The sequence below is a fragment of the Danio rerio genome, chromosome 24 (assembly GCF_049306965.1).
Source record: "Danio rerio strain Tuebingen ecotype United States chromosome 24, GRCz12tu, whole genome shotgun sequence".
NCBI classification, from domain to species: domain Eukaryota; kingdom Metazoa; phylum Chordata; class Actinopteri; order Cypriniformes; family Danionidae; genus Danio; species Danio rerio.
The window spans coordinates 1,512,904-1,534,098 of record NC_133199.1 but is presented as its reverse complement, the minus strand read 5'-3'; the positions used below and the strand labels follow the sequence as shown (position 1 = coordinate 1,534,098).

The 21,195-nt window shown below is 36.3% G+C and overlaps 1 protein-coding gene and 1 long non-coding RNA gene across 10 annotated transcripts in view; one reads left to right on the top strand and one right to left on the bottom strand.

The window, feature by feature from the left end:
- Nucleotides 1–21,195, top strand: part of nrp1a (neuropilin 1a) — a 453,654-nt gene that overhangs the window by 171,279 nt on the left and 261,180 nt on the right. The window lies entirely within an intron of this gene.
- On the bottom strand, nucleotides 14,549–18,206 carry LOC103908653 (uncharacterized). Of its 2 annotated transcripts, none has more exons than XR_659787.5 (6): nucleotides 18,148–18,206; nucleotides 17,959–18,020; nucleotides 17,419–17,485; nucleotides 16,568–16,620; nucleotides 16,342–16,457; nucleotides 14,549–15,750 (listed from the first exon to the last, which is right to left on the bottom strand). It is a non-coding gene; the product is annotated as an uncharacterized lncRNA (long non-coding RNA). The 2 variants fall into 2 exon arrangements; XR_012399644.1 differs by having other exon boundaries at nucleotides 16,568–16,615.

Sequence of the window (21,195 nt, the reverse complement as noted above, 5' to 3'; positions counted from 1 at the left end):
ACATGATGAATTAAAACCTGTCTGTACATTTTAGCATTCACATTCCCATCAATTCAGCCAATATTGACAATACAGAGATGCAGATCACAAACAGTATTTTCATTTATGCATTCCATCTTGCTCAAACTCTTTCTTTCATATGTCTTAAAGAATTAGACCCAAAAAGTTCATCTAAAACCTATGTTTTCTGGTTGTGTTTTAATAAAAAAATGAGAAGTAGTAAAATATAGTCATTATAAACTAACCTCACTAAAACTACAATTGTAACTGGGGGCCTAAGACTTTTGCACAGTGCTGTACATTACATTGTGGCCTATCCAAGTTTTAGGAACAGTAAATAATAACTGGACTTCTAGTTGATCATTTGGTATCAGAAGTGGCTCATATGAAAGGCAAAGGCCTCTAGATGACGCTTATTTGAGCACAATAAAATATGATCATGCCTTGATTATTAATGATTTGATTAGGACAGTAAGGTCTGACTCTGCTTAGACTAAAGTCTCGTCACTGAACAGAAATAATGTCCAGTATAGAATATAAAGTCCTACTGCAGTGGAGACAGAATGAATATTGTGTCTGACTACATCATGAGCTTGGAGGACTGCATCCATACATCTCTGACATGACTCAAATCACTGATTAATAAAGTCATCTGGAATGAAGAAGAAAGCCTTCAGCAGGACTCCCAGAGTTCATCAAGACTCTTTGTGTTCATCTTCAACGCCTCCTCCTCCATCTTACCCCAGACATGCTCAATAATGTTCATATCTGGTGACTTGGCTGCCCAATCCTAGAGCAGCATGACCTTCTCTGCTCTCAGGATCTTTGATGTGGAGGCTGAAGTATGAGGAGCGCTATCCTGCTAGAGAATTGTCCCTCTCCTGTGGTTTGTAATGTAATGGGCAGCACAAATGTCTTGATACCTCAGGCTGTTGATGTTGATCATCCACTCTGCAGATCTCTCACACCCCCATACTGAATGAACCCCAAACCATAATTTACCTTCACCAAACTTGACTAAGAATCTTGGCTCCATGTGGGTTCCAGTAGGTCTTCTGCAGTATTGGTGATGATTGAGATGCAGATCAACAGATGATCCATCAGAGAAATCCACCTTCTGACACTCTTACACATCATCAACTAGAAGTCAAGTTATTATTTGATGCTCTTGCAACTTTGATCGACATCAAGACTTGTGTCAGGTAGTGTACATTCCAGCACATGTGATGACTTATAATTCATGTAATTTCTCTTTCCGACACAACTATAGTATTCCCTCATAAATAATCAAAGAGCTGCATATCTCCCATGTTTGTTTAGTAAACCGGCTTGACCAAGCGTGAATATTCAGAGACTTGTTTACCAAAGGATGCTTATGCGGTATTATAGTGCGTGGTGCCCAGAGGATCCAACATCTAATGTTGTTTTTGTAAGGACTGCAGAATTTCCATAAGGAGCCCTTGGGAAGTCATTATGTTGCGGCTCGTTCACCAACCATCAATCTGTAATTAATATATGCAGTTCAGATAACTCACTTTGGCCTATATCTCCATTATCATCAGCCTAAAACAGGCCGCGTGTTCCTTCAGAAATGTCTGAGACTCGTTTACGCACTCGTGGGAAGAACGCTCTTTCATTAAACACACAAAGGAGCGCTGTTAGGTCAGGGATCATCTCCAGTGTGCAAACTCATAAAATCCAAATATAAATGAGAGGAAGTGTCTGCTGTGCTGAATGACGGGAAGGAGCTGAAGGAATGGATGCTGGATATGTGGAATTCCAGAAGTGTGTATGAAGCTATGAAACAGAGAGCAATGTGCACTTCTTCCAGGTGAAATTAGAAATACGGAGAACAAAGTCAGGAGAGGATTTTCAATACTAAAAATATTGATAATTTATGATATAATTTGATGGGGTGACGCGGTGGTGCAGTAGTTCTTACAGCAAGAAGGTCGCTGGGTCAGTTGGCGTTTCTGTGTGGAGTTTGCTTGTTCTCCCCATGTTGGCGTGGGTTTGCTCTGAGTCCTCCGGTTTGCAGTATAGGGGAATTGGGTAAGCTAAATTGTAGTGTGTGTGACTGCATGAGTGTATGAGTGTTTCCCAGTGATAGGTTGCAGCTGGAATGGCATCAGCTGCGCGAAACATATGCTGGAATAGTTGGCGGTTCATTTCACTGTGATGACCTCAGGTTAATAAAGGGACTAAGCTGAAAAGAAAATAAATGAATGAATGAATGATTTGATATACAGAGCTCTGGGTCAGAACTGTCCCTCACGTGTTCACCCAATCTGCAACAACAGCTCTCACCTTTGACCCTCATTTATACACACAAGTAAACAACTGGTGTTTCAGGAATTGGCCAGGTGCGGTCCATTACTTATCGAACGTTTCTTATTATCTGGCCTTTACACCACAGACCCTGACCCCCTTGACTTGCTAAATAAACATAACACAGCTACATTTATTTAATAGAAAGTAAAATAGAGCCAAAAATGCTAAAAAATAAATACTTTTTAACCAACAGTGTGTAAAAACATCAAATTTACTAACTTTAATACCCAACCGTGATTGTCTACAAGACTTTCAATTACATCATTTCATTATTCTGTTTGTTTTATTTATTAAATTTCTCGTGCAATGCTTAAACTAATGCACATCAAATATGTTTTGTGTGTTTGGATGAACACAAGTGAGTTATTGATAAACTTCTCATGCTTTTGGTGAACTATTCATTTAAAATACAAGAGGAGGAGGTTTAATTACATTATTTCATTGTTTTGTGGCGTGTTTGTCTTATTAATGTATTTATCTTGTAAGTTTTGACTTGTTGATGACAGCATATGATTTAAAATTTATGTCCAGGAGTATTTTGAATTAATAAAAATTGTATTTTAGTAATCAGTCACTGTGAAACAACTATTATAAACCACAAAAGTAGAACTGTATAGAACTATCACACTCCAATAACAGTTCACAGCTCAAAAAGTACAATAAAACTGCACACACGTCATAACAGTGAATAATATGACTGCAAAATAGTGGACTACTGTATATCACAGAACCCTATTGATATATCTGTGTGATGCAACTCAAGAAATAAAACACACGTCAAAAATTCTCACCAATTTCTCCTATTGTGTGTTTGGGTCAACACAAGCGTCAGGAATTGATCGATTTCTCCTGTTTTTGCTGAATTATTTATTTAAAACATCATCAAATGGAGGTTTAATGACATCATGTCATTATTTTGCATCATATTTGCATTTTTTACAAGTTTTCTCTTGTAAGTTTTGACTTGTTGATGGCAGATGGAGTTTGCATGTTCTCCCCATGTTGGTGTGTGTTTCCTTTGAGTCCTCCGCTTTCCCACACAAGTCCAAAGACATGCACTATAGGGGAATTGGGTAAGCTAAATTGTCTGTAGTGTATGTGTGTGAATGCAAGAGTGTATGGGTGCTTCCCAGTGATGGGTTGCAGCTGTAATGGCATCCGCTGTGTAAAACATATCCTGGAATAGTTGGCGGTTCATTTCGCTGTGATGACCCCAGATTTGATCGATTTTTCATGTTTTTGGTGAATTATTTATTTAAAACATGAAGAAGAAGAGGTTTAATGACATCATGTCAATATTTTGCGGCATATTTGCATTATTTACGGATTTTCTCTTCCTCTCTTGTAAGTTTTGACTTGTTAATGGCAGTATATGATTTAGAATTTGTGTATTTTGAATGAATAAAAATTGTATTTTAGTAAGCAGTCATTGTGGAAAACACTATTATAATCCACAACCGTAGACTTTTATAGAACCATCACACTCTAATACCAGATCATAGCTTAAAAATGACAATAAAACAGCACACACGTATCATAAAAGTCAGTAATATGCAAAAACAAAATGGACTACAGTACATCCCAGAACCATAATGATATATCTGTGTGCTGCAGTTCAAGAAAAGTGATGCACAGCAACACCAATTTCTCCTGTTGTGTGTTTGGGTCAACACAAGCGTCAGGAATTGATCGATTTCTCATGTTTTTGGTGAATTATTTATTTAAAACATCATCAAGAGGAGGTTTAATGGCATTTATTTCATTGTTTTGTGGTGTGTTTGTTTTATTTATGTATTTTCTTCTCCTCTCTTGTAAGTTTTGACTTGTTGATGGCATTGAAAGATTTAGAATTTGTGTCCAGGAGTATTTTGAATTAATACAAATTGTATTTTAGTAATCAGTCAATGTGAAGCAACTACTATAAACCACAAAAGTAGAACTGTATAGAACTATCACACTCCAATAACAGTTCACAGCTCATAAAGCTAAAGGTGAATAATATGTGTGATACAACTCAAGAAAAGAAGCGCACAGCAAATATTCTCACCAATTTCTCCTATTGTGTGTTTGGATCAACACAAGCGTGAGGAATTGATCGATTTCTCCTATTTTGGTGAACTATTCATTTAAAAAAAAAAAAACAAGAAAAGGAGGATGGCTGCTGGAAAAGAAAGCATAGAGATGGAGAGAAAAAGAGAAAGAGAAACACCGCCGAGAGCCAAGCGAGGAATATTTGCCCGTGTGCGTCTGTAACGGTAGATTGCCAAAGCGAATGTGTGTGTTTGCGATAACGCCAGGCTTTGAGTCTTTCATCTGAGGCAGAAAACTGCAAAAAGAGGAGATCTAGCCGACTCCCTCGCTCGTCCCCTTGAAAGAGAGCAAGGCGACAAAAGAAAAAAGCAGGCCTTTCTTCTGTAGCAAACAGCTTGTCTCCTCTCGTTTGACTCCACATACAGTGCCTGTTAATTACGGCTACGGCCGGCGTCTTCTGATAATGTCATTTCGTGGGGAAGACAGTTGTTTGTCGGTCACGCTTATTAGCATTCTTTTGAAACATTCATGAATTCATCGAAGGAAACAGGTGGGGACTGGCGAATACCGGCGAATAACTTGTCCAGGGTGGTTTATGTTGGCAGCGGATGCTTCGTTTGGAAAAGAGAAGGACTCTCTCAGGTGGTTTACTTCTGTTTCTTCTCGGCAGGCAGACGCACACGCCTGTTGATGCACAGATTACGTGCATGAAAACACACCTGCGCTGCTTCAGAAATGTTGGTAAATACTGACTCCTGATTGAACTGCGGGAGTCGCTTTGACTTAAAGTTTTAGGCCAGATTTTGCTTATCGGGGATCATGAAAACCGCAAACATCGACAGTCAACAGAGGTGGATGACATCAGATAGTTTCCTCTACTATTGTACTATTAGGCTTAACCCCACACACTATTAAAGTCAAGGGATTTTATTTAATTGTATTTTTTTTTACTTATCTCCAGATTTCAACAGAAATCAAATGATGAAGTTTATTACTAAACAAACCGAAGAGCAATATGTTATTTATCTTATTTTTGTGCTGGTATGTGTTTCTTTCTATTGTTTATCAAACATTCTTGAGAGTGAATTGCATAAAATCAATGCGAACATGTGAATAGAGGCTATTTGCAAAGGTGTAAAACTTGGGGGAACACAGTAAAAGTACAGATACCCTAATGAAGACATGAACCAACCCACTGTTTCCTGTAGTATTCCATAGTACAGAGACTCTTACCTTGGGGTGCTCCCATCTGGATTTTTGCAGCCGATATCGAGTACCGATTCCTTGTCATAGGGACCAATACCGCGTACCCATTCTGATGCTCAAGCTTTATAATGGATTAAGCACATTTTACCTTGAAGTATGATCAGAATCAGAAAGAGCTTTATTGCCAGGTATGTTCGCACATACGAGGAATTTGTCTTTGTGACAGAGCTACTACAGTTCAACAGAATTACAGAGACAGAACAAAAAAAAAAGAAAACAGATAATAAATATATTTATAAAGGATATTTAAGTGGAGATCTCCCCTTACCTAAATAAATTACAGATGTTGCATATAATCCCTTAAACGTGTCTATTACAGCCATTTAGTGTGAACATGTCAAGATCAGAAGCAGCTTTACAGAAAATAGATCAAACAAATAAAAAATTGATAAGAAAAATGACAAACGAAGCAATTTTAGAAACGCTGCAGATGATGAAAGAAGAATTCAACATGTCTCAATGAAGAACGAGTTATTACGCATATTTCATGCACATCTATAAATCTATTACTCCTTACAAAAGGAAATAAGTCTATAAACTGCTGTTTATTGAAATCTGTATGTTACAGTAAGTTTTATTATTAAATATCCATGTTAAAAATAATAATTTTTCTGTTTTATTTATGTAATATTACCAGCCTGGTTTTAGTAAACCTTAAGCACATATGTTCTTTCAGTTCATATACTGTATGTAAAAAGGTCTAAATACATGTAAGGTCATTTAAGTACTTTGTTTAACTCCAACTTGCAATCGGTTCATAAGATCGGCCAGAGCAGCGAGTACCGGTCAAGTTATTAAATCTCCATCCGATCGATCGAAACATCTCTGCTCTTACCCAGAGGTGGGATATTTATCAGTACTCATTTCATTTCTTGTTTGTTTTGGTTTATATATATATATATATATATATATATATATATATATATATTCAAGTTAGAACTAAAATGTGGTGTGACGTTAATGAAGGGGTTAAAGAAAGCATTACAAAACATTCCACAACACTAAAAACCCAGATTTCTGAGATGCAAACTGGGACATTATTATCTATTCCAGTGGTCAGAGTAGCATTGAAATCTCACTAATGATTATCCAGGAGTTAGGAAAAAGGGGACAAAACATTTTGAATAATTTTATCTTTAATTAAAACCGCTCCAGTCAGGGACAAGGCAACAAGAAACATGTACCGTCTCCAGAAACAAGGACGTCTGGTTTCCTTACACTAGAATACTGTCATCCTGAATACTAAAACACTTTCTGCACAGCAGTGAGGTATACGCCTGTGTGCATGTGTAAGATGAAATTCACATAATTGCAAGCACTCTGAATTCAATAGACGCTCTCAGATATTACAAATAGTCTGCATATTACACGCAATATTCACTTTTTCCTAAAGAGATTTTAAACTCATGTCTTAAAGGAGAACTCTTATGCATAAATCTCTTTTTATAAGGAGTTTAAGCACAGTTGTGATGCAGCAATGTGTGAATATATTCAGCCTCTAATGGTAAAAATTGATTCATTTTATTTTTTTATGTTCACACTTGATATAAACAGTGACTTTAAAACACTTTGATTGACATTCTCCCTTTGTACGTGTCATCAGAGGGGTAAAGCCCCGCCCACTAATGACCATCTCTCCCTCATTAGCATAAACAGCAGCCCTAAGTGAGAAGCAGCCGTCTGTCCATTAGCCATTAAAGTGTTTGAGCTGCTGAAGATGATGTCAGCATAGACTAAGAGACCTTATAAACTATAAATAATGTTAGCCTTAATTTTAATATGCCTCTATGCTGACTTAGACATATGTAGCTCCGCCCCCTTTTGAAAAGAGCACAATCTCTTTTAAATTTAAAGCGACAGGCACCAAAACACCACAATTTGGATCAAATCCTAAAAACTGTCAGTTTCAGAGAGTTATAAAACATTATCTGTGTGCTATTTTGAGCTGAAACTTCACTACACACACTCTAGAGACATCAGAGACGCATTTACATCTTGTAAAAAGAGACATAATAGGTCACCTTTAATATTGTGCTATTGATGCGCAATAAACAGCATTTTCTTATCTGTACTTGCCTGTCGTGCACTAATTTCCCTATCATTTCTTCACTGAAGCCCTAGGGGAGCAGCACGCCTTCATTAACACGTTGCTGTAATGTTGCTGAGACGTTTCATGTGGCTGTAATCCTATAGTAGCAACATGGCTGAGACGTGTTGCCTCTGAATCTGTGTTTAAAGTGTAAGCAGACTGAGGTTAGTGTGTCACTGTAGAGAGTGTTACATAATGAGACACAATCCAGATGCATGTGACGACTGCAACTGGGTTACTTCCCCTCGGCCACCGAATGACTTCCTGTCAGCGCTGAAACTGAGCGTACGCTATATGATGAAAACTCTGGAAATGCAGAAAGGAAACGCTTGTTGTTTTTTACACACATAAAAGACGTGGCTGAGGGAATCGCTATACTGTTGCTAGGTTGTTGTGTATTTGTCTATGTCAAAGCAGCATATGGAGTACAACAGTCAGATCTGGAAATTAAATATCCATTCATTCTCTCAATAGGAGAAAATAAGTTGATTGTCTGCAATAACTTGTACATTTTATAAAGATAGATTTATTTTGAGTTTTTAATTGATGATTTGGGCTTTTACAGAATTCATCGTTTCACTCAATAGACATATAGGGCTCTATTTTTATGATCTAGGTGCAAAGTCTATAGTGCATTGCTATTTCAAGGATGGACTGTGCTTATTCTCTTAATGAATTCTGGATGTGTTTTGCTAATTAATTTGCTATTTAAACAATGTGGTACAAAATGTGAAAATTAGGGTTGCGTTAGTCTAAAAATAGCGATAAATCGCTCCAAAACACGTCTTGTGCCTCATCGCGCCAAGTGTATGAAAGGGCCGTTATAGTTAAAAGTACTCAAGTTTTAATTTATATTGTATATAATATGCATCAGTGCAACTAACATTTTTAAGCAGGGCAGGCTTCATAACATTTACTGTGAAAAGAATCACAACATTACAAATTCTATTGTATTGAGTTAATGAATAGGAAAAATCACACAACTGAACTCAATAGCTTTTATTAAGGCTAGAGCTAGCTACAATCCCATGAAGCACTAACACAAAAAAGGTTTTTGATGGTACAATATATTTCAAATTCATTGCAAACTATGCATATGCAAACAAATATGTCAGTGCTTGAGGCTCAACATCATTCGCTGTTCTTCAGATCAATGGGCGGAGCTAAATAAACCTTTTTAGCATGCATTTCTCTATACAACTCACTGATTGGTGGAAATATCTGCACAGCATTGTGGGTAATGTAGTTTTTAAGCACAAATTCTATTACTATACATTTATTTGAAAAGTTGAAATCTTCTAAACTTATGTATTACATAGATATTTTGTTATAATATATATAATTTTAGTTTAATTTATATATATATATATATATATATATATATATATATATATATATATATATATATATATATATATATTTTATATATGTGTTTGTTTTGTTATGACCAAATGCTCTATAAAAAGTTAGCAATTCTCAAAGTGCTTTATGGGATTTTAGTACTATATATCACTCGTCTTGTATAGTTTTTTTGATTTTCATATACTTTTTCGCTTCAAATGAAAGTTTATAATGTGATTCTCAGACTGGCTGTTTGGTTTGGTCTATGGCTCATAGCACTATAACCAAAACTTATTTTAAAATACCTATTGGGAAAGAAAAGAATCCAGTAAAAATACTTCAGGAACAAGCACTGCTGAAAAAGTGAACCGGCATCAAAGCTTGATATTATTTTTGGTGTTGTGCTGTCACACAGCCCTAGTGTTATTTCTCACGACTCACATTCCAATGATATCTGTCAGGTAGCAGCGACACAGAAACATGCAAAGAAATCATAAAGAAAACACAACGTCTCGAAGATGGGTGACATGTGGCTTACAGCATTCTTGCGCTCGGCACATAAAAATGGATATTGAGAAATTGTGTTGACATCACAACAATCATTCTCTGTGCTTCTCCAGAGCGTTTGAAAAACCTCATGAAGCTTATCACATGCAAAAACATGTCGCAGCAGGGATTGAAAGCCCTGGAAAGAACTCTAACAGGACGTGATTAAAAACAACACAGTTGCACACGCATGATCCATCACAGATCATATCTGCGTCACTGCCAGGTGCATCTCGGCTGAGGGAGTGTTTTCTTGCTCATTCATAGACATAAGTACTGCTAAAGTCAGAACTTTACAGAATCTCAACTCCGATTCATTGGGAAAATGTGCCCCGGTGTTTTTGAGAACTGAGAAATACAGTATGTGCTCACGGGGACATTTGTCTGCATCAAAAATCAACAGAAGGCATCTGTAGTTTAAGCAGAATAATTGACTTTATTCTATGTGTCATCGCTTTGTTTATCCTCTAATAATTTAATGGCCTGTCAGCAATTAATCTAAATATAATAATGTTTACATATAGTCCACTTGGTCCACTGTTTGTTTAGTGTCTATTGTTTACTCGTCTTAGTCCTGAACAGAGAAAATGCTTTAGTTTTTTTTAGCAACTGTATGTATGTCTGATTTTGAGATCCATCTATTGTTATTGAGAGACAGAAACACAACTTTAAATACAGGTTTAAAAACACACTGATGCTCCAGAAGGAAAAAAAATGCATTAAAGGGAAAGGTTCATCCTAAAATCTAAATTATGCCCTCTTTTATTCACCCTTCACTTGTTCCAGACATATTTGGTAACGCTTTATTTTGTTATAATTCTAGTTATTGACTGCTGCCTTATTACTTGCATATTATTAAGAGATTAACTGTTTATCAGCAGTTATAAAGTCTGGTCTTATTTTACATTCCTAATTCAACCCAAAACTTAAATCCTAAACTATTAATAAGCAGCAGATTCAGGGTTTCCGCAGGGTCTAAAAATGTCTTAAATTTTATCCCTTAAAAATAGTCTTAAATTCGCTGACATATTGTGTTTTAGGTCTTAAATTGTTTTAAGCAGGTCTTAACGTTGCTGTGTCCAAGTAAAGCTGCTCAATTTGGGCTGATATCAATCTAACGACCAACAACACATCTCGATAAAGCCGTTCTTTTTACATTAATTTTATTTTATTTTTTATTGTAAAGAGATAGTAACAACTGTTAGACGTTTTTACAGCAAATTCCCTAAATTTAATTCCCTAATCAGGGGGAAACCCCCGCAAAAACAATTACATGATTCCTCATGATAATACTGGGCCATTTGAAATAATCTTAACCCTGTATAAGTCTAAATATTCATTCATCATGGTCTTAAAAAGTCTTAAATTTGACTTGAAACCTTCTGAAACCCAGAGATTAGTAGCATGTTGAGTGATTATTATAAAGTGTTTTTTTTTTCTTTCTTACGTTGAACACAAAAGAAGATATTTTGAAGAATGTTGGTTTATGGAAACCATTGACTTTCATTGAATTGTTTTTTTTTTTACTGTGGGAACCACCATTCTTCAAAGTATCTACTTTTGTGTTCAACAGAAGAAAGAAAAAACTACTTAAAATCACGAGTAAATGATGAGGTAGTTTTCTTTTTAGGATGAACGGTCCCTTTAAGAACTAGTAAGGGCTTGAACTAGAATAGGGGAGGAAACCTTTTAAATTTAAAGATCAGGGTAAATTTAACATACTGTGTCTTCTTTGAAACAAATAATTTTCCTCTCAACCAGTACTAAATGGAAAAAAAGAAAGATATTTTGTCAAAACAAGAAAAATGCACATTCCGTTCAAAAGTCTTCACCCCCCGGCTCTTAATGCATCTTTAGTTCAGAAACAAACATTGTGTCACATGTTTCTGCTAAAGGGCTCAAATGTTGAGTATGGAGCTAAAATTAGCAGATAGGAAAACTCTTGTGTGAAATATCAGATAAGGAGGCTGCATGCTCTCTGCCTTGTAGAAGTGTGTGAGAGATCAGAGAGCCGTCTTGTGTGTGATTTCTCTTCTGGCTCTTCACCTTTGGCTAAACGCAGGAGCTCAGCTGGTTCAGATGAATCAATGGGGCTAAAGACTGGACCCAGAGCAAGAGCTGATAAACGAGAGTGGAGGAAGCCAGAGACTTCACAGCTAGAGGCCAGAGAGTTCTGCTGGAGTTACACTCAACAGAGGAGATCTGAGCTTATGACGACAGCTTGCATGACAAACACAAACACATACAGTCCATTTTTGGACCACAACGCAAACACATTAAGAAAACTCGCTGCTTTATTTCACAACACATGCAAATAGCAGGAAACACAGTGGATATGTTTCAAGGGGAACCTTAAACGTGATGCACCCGGCTATTGAAGTTGAAGTTATTGAGGCTTATAATATACAAAAGACAAGGGAATGGTGGAATCAGGAGGTTAAAATAAACCAGTAATTCAACTACAACTGCACTGATCTATAGTCACTGCACAATAAACAAATCCCAGCCAGGTCCGTCACTTTTTTTGGGTCCACTTCTGTTGTGTTCTGTGCTATTTGCATGTGTTGTGAGAAATTGCAGCATGTTTTCTTAATGTGTCTGCAGTGCAGCTTGTCTAATGTCAAACAAATGCAGATCTTCTCTTAATTTGCTGGTGTTTTCTGTAATTGCATGTGTTTTCTTGCAGTGCATTAAGCTGTTTCATACTAATTCATACAATTCCTACAATTTAATTCATAATAAAACGTTAAATTTCCAAAAGTAGGCATGTCTCCAAACTCCACCCTGAACTTAACCAGCATTGGTGGATGAGCAAATCATAGAAATCATACAAATTAATATAAATTAACCACAAAAGGTTACAGATTTCTGTGAGATTGCAATGTGGTGTTTGTTATACCTTCATTTTAGACTGTCCCATAATTGGTGGTAATTAATAGTAATATTTATATGAAAGAAAAAATGTAAATACTGCATTACATTAATTAATATTTTTATGATGTCATTTATTATTATATAATTGGCTCTAATGACTTTAGAGACTTTATTTATATCTTGCTATAAAGGGGCAAAATAGGTGCCATGTAATGTTTCACTGGGTCAATACATTAATTAATTTTAAAGAGTTAATTAATGATAGTAAACTTTAGTTTTACACCGATGTTTATTTTTGTAATTTATTCCTACATATTATTTATTGCTTATTAGTGGTTAATACATGTACAGAGCCTGGCTTATTTCAGCATCATCAAGACACTATTTATTACTTGTGTGAATTTTTTATTAATATAATAAATTTGTTGGGCTAAAGTTACACTTTTAATAAATGCTGGATTTTTAAAACTCACTGTTGTGTCGAACGTGGACAAAACCAAACATTGAGTTAAAAAATGTCATTTAAATTTAATTAAAAATAAAGATCCCACCTTTGGTTTGGTCTATATTTGACCCAACATTGGATTAATACAACCCAGCATTTTTATTTTTACTTTAGCCAAAAACATAAATAAATGATTAATAAATAAACATTTGCTAATTATTAGTTAATACCTTTACTACACTCTAAAAAATGCTAAGTTGTCATAAAAAAATCTTGGGTCAAATATGGAAAACCCCAGTGGTGGATTATATTTTTTCAATAAAATTTAAATGATATATATTTTTTAACCCAATGGTTGGGATTGTCTATGTTTGACCCAACGTTGGGTTATAAACCCAGTGTAACTTCATCCACTTTAGTCATTTTCTTTCAGCTTAGACCCTTTATTTATCAGGGGTTGCCACAGCGGAATGAACCGCCAACTATTCCAGGATACGTTTTACGCAGCAGATGGCTTTTCCTAGTACTGAGAAACACCCATACACGCTCATTAACACACAAACACTCATACACTTTGGGGGGGAAACGCACACCAACACAAGGAGAACATGCAAACTCCACACAGGAACAACAACTGACCTAGCTGGGAATCATACCAGCAACCTTTTTGCTGTGAGGCCACTGTGCTAACCACTGAGCCACTGTGTCGTCACATTAGCCAAATAGCAACATGTATAAATATAAATATTTATACACTCTAAAAACTGCTGGGTTGAAAACAACCCAATTTGGGTTGTTTTGGTAACCCAGCGCTGGGTAAAAAAGGGACAAACCCAACGCTGGGTTACTTTAACCCAGCAAGTTGGGTTACAAGTTTAACCCAGCATGCTGGGTTGTGATTTTAACCCAACTATTAGTTAAAAATTACTACACTGCTGGGTTGAATGTAACCCAAAATGGGTCAGAAATTTAATCTAGAAACTGATGATTAAAATCACTAAAATAAAAACAATTCTACAGCAATACATAGTTGTTCAGTAATGGAATTTTATTTATGACAAAAGATAAAATGTGTCCAAATGAATTTGAGATTTTTCCCATCTGCACCTCAGCATTAACCCTTTGACTGCCTGCTCTACCAAATGGTTGACCTTGTTTTTACTGTTTTAAATAATGACTGTTAAAGTCATAAGAAAAAAGATGATTTAGTGTTCAAAATGTTTCTTTTAAATATATATATATATATATATATATATATATATATATATATATATATATATATATATATTTTTTTTTTTTTTTTTTTTTTAATTGGTCTTACACATAATTTTTCAGATTTTTCATAATTCTGGTACTTTTACCATAAACATACATATCAATCATTTGGTAGAGGTTGATATTTTAGAAATTATAACGTGTTAAAATGTACTGATTGTGTTCAATAGCGACATTAGCAGTTGAGAAATGCAATCCAATTTTTTTTTCTTGAAAGGGTTGTTAAAGGGTTAAGACGATTTCTGTGAAAATTTATCAAACTGTATCACAGAAACACTGACTAAAGTTCAGTAACAATGCATCAGACTGAAATCAGACAAATTACCTTAAGAAAATGCATATTTGAAATACATTCAAAAACATTTGCATCATTTATAAATCAGGAATCATCAGTAAGGCAATTGCAATGTTATTGCAGAGTAGAGAAAAACAATAGTATAAGGAAGTAATAATGAAAATGCATCTAAATGACTGAAGTCAGAAAGTAATTTGAGCACAAACATCAACATATTCTCATATAAATCATCAACTGCAATGCAGAAAAAAATATGTGAAAGTAATAATGAAAAGGCATCAAACAGCTTGAAAAAACAAAACAAACAATAAAAACTAAGAAAATACAAATTTTATATTAAGAAAAAATAAGAAAACATTTTATAACTTTCCCTTTAACAATTATGTGCAAACATCAATATATGAGCTATAAAGCAATCATCAGTAAGGATGATCAAGTTCAATGTAAATGCAGTTTTGAAGAAAAAACAGATATAAAAGTTAAAATGAAACCTGAGGATGGAAGCATTTTAAAACAAATTTGAAATAGGAAAACTTTTTTTAACTTTTACTCGAACAATCATGTGCAAACATCAATCCTGAGATATAAAAGAGTCTGTAAGAAACATTAGTTGCAATGTAACTGCAGTGTAGAGTGTCTTAAAAAATATCGAGTCCATTATTATGTGCCGTCATCATAGCAAAGAGAAAAGAAATCAGTTATTAGAAATGAGTTATTAAAACTATTCTTTAGAAATGTGTGTCATGGTGGCACACTGGGTAGTACGATTGCCTCACAGCAACAAGGTCGGTGGTTTAAGCCTCAGCTGGGTCAGTTGGTGTTTCTGTGTGGAGTTTGCATGTTTTCCCCGTGTTCGTGTGGGTTTTCTCTGGGTGCTCCTTTTCCCCCACAATCCAAAGTACAAGTTAAAGAACACAGAATCCAAGGAAGCAGTGAGGTCACAGTATTAATTATTACTGTTTGTCAGCAAAAATTAATGCTAGCAGAACCCTTACTGCTAGTGTCTCCTCCCCAGGATGTCCATAAACCACAGTCTGCCACACCAGGGAACACTGCTTGGGGTAGTTCACACCAAAGATGTAGAATGCTTTATAGCAAACGTCCACTTTGGCAAGTAATGTACTTTGCAATAATAAATAGCACAGCACGTGAGCAAAGGCTTGAAAGAAGTGGTGGTCTCCAAGGATGAGAACATGAGGAAACTCAATAGATTCTTGAATTCAATGGATGAAGATACTCAGCAATATTGGTCCCAATCTGAAAAAATAAACAGAAGTAAGATTTATTAAAAACTCAAAAGTGTAAAAGTTAAATATCTTTAGAGTTAACTTTGGAACACCTAAAATACCTTTAGAAGCAATTAAGGCCATAACACACCAAGCTATCAGCCAGTGTTGGCATTAGTTAACCACTGACCATGGCACCATGCTGCAATTTTTTGGCCCGAGTGAAGATGACAATGCAACAACAGGTTTGCCTAAGGAACTTTTTTTAATAAGTAATAGTAAGGCAAGATGAGCATTTGAAATTATTAAGTATTTAATTGTGTTTTCTTAATGAGAATAGATAAGACCCTTCTTCCTGAGCTGGGACTGTTTGCAACCGTATTTGTATAATTTGAAGCCGCATTTAAATTTTCTTTAAAAACTTCAAAAATGAGGCACAATCTCAGTTCAAGATGGATAAAATTGCTGAAATATTTTCCTAAAAAAAAAATCTTTCTGACTGAAGAAAGAATGACATGAACATCTTGGGTGACATCTTTTTATGTTTTACGCAGCAGATGCCCTTTCAACTGCAACCCATCACACTCTCATTTACACACACACTATGGACAATTCAGCTTACCCAATTCAGCTACACCGCATGTCATTGGACTGTGGAGGGGAAACCCATCCAAGGCTCAAACCAGCGACCATCTTGCTGTGATGCGACAGCACTACCCACTGCGCCCCCATGCCACCCTAATAACAAACATAAAAATAACATTTTCATTGTTAATAAAATAACTAAGACAATCATTATGCATTAAATGCATCATTATGCATCGAGAAACCTTTAATTGAATCCTTACCCTCTGAATTGTATTCAAATTGACCTAAAAACGAGGAAAGGTTCGCTCCTGTGCTAAAAATAAAACAAGAGAATGTCACTGGTTGCATGAACAGCAGATTTAAAAAAATAACCAGACAAAAACAAATTGGCATTAGAGTTCAATCTCTCAGTTTAAAGTGTTGAAGTGGCTAATGATTACTAGGGCTGCCCCCTAATAATTGAATAACCATTAGTCAACTAAAAATTTATTATTCATTCATTCATTTTCTTTTTAGCTTTGTCGCTTTATTAATCTGGGGTAACCACAATGGAATGAACCACCAACATATCCAGCATAAGTTTTATGCAGCGAATGCCCTTTCAGCTGCAACCCATCACTGGGAAACAAATACTCATTCACACACATACACCATTGACAATTTAGTCTACTTAATTCACCTTTACCACGTCTTTGGAAACCGGGGCACCTGGAGGAAACCCACGCGAACACGGGGAGAACATGCAAACTCCACACAGAAAGGCCTATTGACCCAGCCAAGGATCGATCAAGTGACCTTGTTGCTATGAGGCGAATGTGCTACCCACTAGTTGCAGAAAAAAAGTCCACACTGGCAAAGTCAATGTATGCTGCATGAATCCGCTGTGTAAAAAATATGCTGGATAAGTTGGCGGTTCATTCCGCTGTGGCGACCCCAGATTAATAAAGGGACTGAGTCAAAAAGAAAATGAATTAATGAATAAATGGTTTATTAATAAATCTGTAATTATTCAACTAATGCTTCAAATGAACATCACAAGTCAACCAGACAAATGTTTAGACAAGGGCAGCCCTAATGATTACAATGAACCAAGTAAAATATTATTACATACCTTCAAATGTGGGGATTAACTCCTCAAGATTGCATTCTTTTAGTTTAATTTTCACGCAATTATCCATCTGAAAAAGAATAACAGATAAAAGCGTTTAAGCAAAATTAAGTAAAAAAAGATCATGTTAGCCAAAAGTCACTATATCACAAAAATACTCCTAAATGATAATAATTATCCAGGGTGTCACATAAAACGGTGGTCAAACTTTTTCTTTTTGCAGTCGAAGATGATTAGGTTGGAATTAGTCTTAGCTCAGACATTTCCGTTAGCATGAAACGACCCTTACATACAGGATTAATTAAAGATAGCTCAAATCACGTCTAGAATGTAAAATGCTCATAGTAAATTAATAACATTTGCTATTCAATGTACAGATGTACAGCTAAACAAAATGTACATGCAGAGCAGGACAATTATTGTATATATTTTGATTAAAAAAAAAACATTGTTAGAAGCTGAATTCAACACTTATGCATCAAAGTATTGTCACAAAAATCCATGAACAAACTTAAGAAATACAATAGTAAAAATACTACTTACTGCTTTACAGTTAACACCCCAGAAAGATCACAAATCACAGTAACGTTACTTACTGTCATCACCTAGCCAACATAAAAATCTGTGTCATTCAAAAGGTATTTTATTACAATAAAAAGCTCCTAAATTATCCTAGGTGTTGTGTTTATAAAGTGGTCATCAAACATGCTTCACGTTAGTTTCATTAGTTACCTTATACTTTTCGAGCTCCTTCCGATGCCATGCGCGCTTACCCGTCCACCGATCAACAGGCTGGGCGTGAGGTGGAGCAACATGTCGGGCGTGAGGCGAGCACAGGTCAGGAGTTAGGCGGAGCAACAGCTCGGGCGTTAGGCGGAGAAACAGGTCCGGAGAAACAGGTCCGGAGAAACACGTCGCCGTTAGGCGGAGAAACAGATCCGGAGAAACAGGTGGCTCGTCAGGCGGACTCGGAGCAACAGTTCAGCCATAAGGCGAGCACAGGTCAGCGTGAGGCGGAGCAACAAGTCGGCCATCAGGCGGAGAAACAGAAAAAAAAGCGCGTGTATATTATACTAAGTAAACTAAGTGTGTTATTTCTTATGAAAATTGTTAAAAACACACTAAATAACTTACGTCTCACACAGAATTTCACTCGCTTCCCCTCAAAGACAGCGCAAAGAAAATGGCGGTTTCTCACGTTGATGTCCCTGCATGTTGACGTGACGTGCGTGCTCTCTTTCACGTCCGCGTTCCCAACCCAGCACTGCTGGGTTATAGATAAAGATCGATTTTCAACCCAAATTGGGTTGAATCAACCCAATTTTGTTACCCAGCAGTCTCAACCCAGCATTTGGGTTAAAAAACCAACCCAGCGTTTTTTAGAGTGTATGTTAAATACTATATAAATAATAAATGAATGATGCTAAACGCAGAGCCAGGCTCACTGATCACGCTAACTGTGAAACCAATTTTTTTACCAAATGTGTAACTGTTCTACATTTCATAACGATGCATATGATGAAATAATTAAAATCTTAATTACATGTTGCAGTTAATACATTAATATGATTCTAGCATGAAATCCAGCAAGTCGTTTTTCAAAGAGCTCATCAAAACAGGCTCGCGGAGGATCCGTCAAGATCTATTTATGCAAAATAAAAAGCGAATTGAGGTGCGGCTGAAAATGAAAAATGACAGCAGATATGACATGAAATCTGCCTTGAAATGTAAACTGTCATGTAAACTGTCGAGTGTAAAAAACAAAACAAAACAAGCAAAAAAAGAAGAAGCGAGAGGTTTAAGTGATGGCCTCATCTGCATGGAGCAGCAGAAGGCTTGTCATCAGATTGCTGATGCAGTGTGAATTCCAGCTTAAGAAACACAGAGAAGGGAAAATTGCAGGCTGTCAAAAGCACACACGTACAATAGGTAGCAAACTCAGAGAACGGGCCAGGAAATCTTTTTGTTATTGCCGTTCTGCATATGAGCCTCATCAGCACATTTTGGGCTTTTGAAACATGTGGGATTGTGCGGGAAAGACTGATCCGTTTAGATTATAAGACACACACATGGAGAAACAATGACCGCTCAGGCCTTTACTAACTACACTGTTAAACATTCTCGGTTTCTCACGATCAGTTTGTGTTGGGGCGACTTGAAGGAATTAAGTTAACATTAATTAAATTAGAATTAAATTACTTTTTACAAATGTAAGTGGACTGAACGTAAAAGAATTAAGTTGTCCCAAAAACAGCAATAATTGTGTTGTTTCAGCTCGTTTTAAATAAGTAGTTTGAACAAGCAGACTTAGTTTCAGGTCAGTTCAGTGTGATTTTTCATAATTACACTTATGCTAGATTAGGGCTGCATGATATTGAACAAACAGACGTTGCGTGTTTCGTTTTTCTGCAATACACTCTATAGTTGAGAGCAAAATTATTCACCCTCTTGTGAAATGTATATGTCAAGTGATGCTTAACAAAGATTTGATTAAGTTTGACTGTATTAAAGCAGTGTTTTTATTTTCAAAACAATTTCTAAGGCCCCTTATTAGCCCCCTAAGAAAAATGCTTTCTCTATTGGCTGTAGAACAAAGCACTGTTGTCCAATTACTCTAATCGCCTAATTAACCTAGTAAAGTCTTTATGGGCGCACTCACACTGTGCTATCCATACCGTGCCCAGGCCTGTTCCTCGGATCGATTGAGAAGTGTGAGTGCTCTGAATCGGGCTCAGAGCGGTTCAGTTGGCCGGCCCTGGCCCGGTTGAAAGAGGTGTGCCAGAGCGCAGTTCACTTGGGCTCAAAGTGCAAAGCACCCCTAAGCCCGAAACTGAAGACAAGATGAGACTTTTTAGGGACTGTTTAATATGGATTTATTAATTATTCTTACTGTTCAATGAACACAAACTGTTGTAGATTATTAAAGACACAAACCCCTCACTGCACCTTCAGCAAACCTCCAAATACCTGCAGCACGAGGACTTGTGGCGGATCTGTTCGGTGAAATATTTACTGCATGTCACTGCATCTCAAACGACTAAAACAATATAACTATAGAACTCTCCACTGTGCTGAGCGAGAGCGCTTCTTACTGAACAGCGCATCATCGATGACGTAAGCATGATCAGGCGCGTATGCAGTGTGAGTGCTGGCAGTCGGGGAGACAGGAGGGGGACAAACGTGCTTCGGTCCATTTCAATGCAACTGTACATAGTGTGAGCATGGCCTAATTATCACTTTAAGCTGAATATTAGCATCTTGATAAATATCATGTAAAATATTCTGTTCTGTCATCATGACAAAGATAAAAGAAAGATATTTTTTAGTTAATAGAAATTAGTAATTAGTAATGTTGTGAAAAACTCTCCCTTAAAAAGAACTTTAATAATCAATTAAATTGGGAAATAATTTTAAAGCAGTTAAAACCTTGCAACATGCCTAATAACTTGGCAACTGTATATTTTCATATGAATACAATTTGAGCACATGTCTTGGATAGCTCTGAGGAACTGGTGATTGGTGTGAGTAAATGTGAGGGAAATGTTCATTTTTGGGTGAACTCCCCCTTCAATGCGCTTCCCTCCGCTACAGCTGTCAATCACTCTCCATTCATTCTCAATTCAAGCTGTGTGTCGTGTTCATGACAACACCTAAAACTTTCTCCAACACTATTGCGCGTTATTCTCAGGCCATTTCTCCCGCAAATAACAAGTGACCACTGTATATTTAATTCAATTCTTCTTAAATTCTCCTACAATCTAAATTATAATTGAATCTACA